We start from the raw sequence: 1,824 nt of genomic DNA, 5'->3' as shown, positions 1-1,824 counted from the left end.
AGATTGTCCAGTATTTAGAAGACGGTCTAATTTTTGGGACAGTTCATCTACCTTACTGTGGATATCCATGACGTTTTCAATCTGATAAATTTCACTTCTTGTTTGTTAAAGCATGGGTTGTTCTCTAGAGGTGGCAGACATATGATGTAGAAAATTCTCACTAAGTGTTTCAAGAGCTGCCAGGCTTCATCCTCACTCTTTAGCATGAATGTCCCACCACATGATGCATCAACCATTTGTCGGTGTTTCTCCAATAGACCATCATAAAAATACTGACAAAGTTGCCATTTAGAGATAGCATGGTGTGGACATTTACGAATGAGGTCCCTTAACCTTTTCCATGTCTCATGAAAAAGTTCACCCTCCAATTGAAAAAAATTAGTGATAGCTTTTCTTATTTGATTTATTTTTCCAATTGAAAAGTATTTCTTGAGAAATTCTCTCTGAAGATGCTCCTAAGTTGAAATGGTTATAGAGTCTAAGGAGTTTAACCAATGCTTGGCTTTGTCCTTAAGTGAGAAAGGGAACAGTTTCAACCTAAGGGCATCATCGGAGAAGTTTTGGATTTTTACTATGGAACAAATTTCAAGAAATTCATCCAAGTGTTTGTATGGATCCTCGTTACTAAGTCCATAGAATGATGGCAACATTTGAATAATGCTAGACTTAATCTCATATTGGGTAGCTTCTACTGGAGGTGCTTGAATGCATGGAGAGTAGGTATACGAGGATGGAGTGAAATATTCTCTCAATGAGCATAGAGGATTAGCCTCACCAGGTGCAGCCATGTTTCTAACTCGGATAGTCCTAAGAGTCTTTTCTAATTCTTCGTCTAATGGTTGCAAGTCAGGTTTTAGTGATCGTCGATCTAACATGCAACAACAAGGTCTATATAGGACTATCCTAGTCTGTTAAGGATTATTTTTTTTTTTAAGAGGAGAAGAGAAGAGAAAAAAGAGTTCTAAAGAAGAGATCCTAAGAAGTCCTAAAACTAATAGAAGAATTAGTTGTGGTTAGATTTTAATTACAATCAAGTTAGCATGCAGTGGACTCTCTATCCTAAAGTTATCCTAGTTCTAGATAGCTCCTAACTGTAGTTAGCCTTCAAGCCCTCCAAGTCGGAGCTTGACCAACCAACTGGCTAGATAAGTGTAAAGTTGGTGGGAGTCCCCTCGTTGCTTTCCTTAGACACCAATTAAATTAGTCAGGTCAGCGAACGGAACCAATTAAAAACCACCTTCCTTTGGGCCCAGTCGTCCCGTAAACCACTTGCCTAGACACTAGCTAGCTGACCAAGTCTAACCTGGTTCAACTCTCAGGGTCACTTATCCTAATGAGCTCAAAATCCTTAGGGGTCAATGTCTAATTAATTTTAGATTAAGGTCTAGGTTATGCAAATGCAAGGGGGTGATTTGTGGGCCAAAGAAGGGTGATCAAATCTCCACCTTATCTTAGTTAATGGGTTGCGCCCTTAAAGTTAATTATGGAGATCCAATGCAAAGAAACAAGGTGTCCAATCAAGTTAAAAATTTTTATATTTGAGGTTATGCTATTTTAGTTAAGTGTTATGAAATGTCAGTAGTTTTTTTTTTTTTTTTAATTCAACTGTGCCAAGGTCTCTGACAATGGCACCAAAATTTGATGCGTAGTCGTTGATAGCACCAAAAATAACTCTACTCACTACATAGGTAGGATGAGTCGAGATCGTATCCTCAGGGACCTTGGGCTAAGTTGAGATTGCAAAATAAAAGAAAGAAGTGTTGTTTTGATTTAGAAAATAAATTATCTTAAAATTAATGTAATTAGAAAATAAAGAGCTCGAGA

The 1,824-nt window shown here is 37.5% G+C and overlaps 1 non-coding gene across 1 annotated transcript; it reads left to right on the top strand.

The window, feature by feature from the left end:
- Positions 1 to 294: 294 nt before the first annotated feature.
- On the top strand, positions 295 to 400 carry LOC140859558 (small nucleolar RNA R71). Its single transcript, XR_012143095.1, has one exon. It is a non-coding gene; the product is annotated as a small nucleolar RNA R71 (small nucleolar RNA).
- The last annotated feature ends 1,424 nt before the right edge of the window (positions 401 to 1,824 follow it).

This window comes from Elaeis guineensis, chromosome 7 (genome assembly GCF_000442705.2).
Source record: "Elaeis guineensis isolate ETL-2024a chromosome 7, EG11, whole genome shotgun sequence".
In the NCBI taxonomy this organism is placed as follows: domain Eukaryota; kingdom Viridiplantae; phylum Streptophyta; class Magnoliopsida; order Arecales; family Arecaceae; genus Elaeis; species Elaeis guineensis.
The sequence above is the reverse complement of the archived record's forward strand: the minus strand, read 5'-3'. Positions and strand labels throughout refer to the sequence as shown.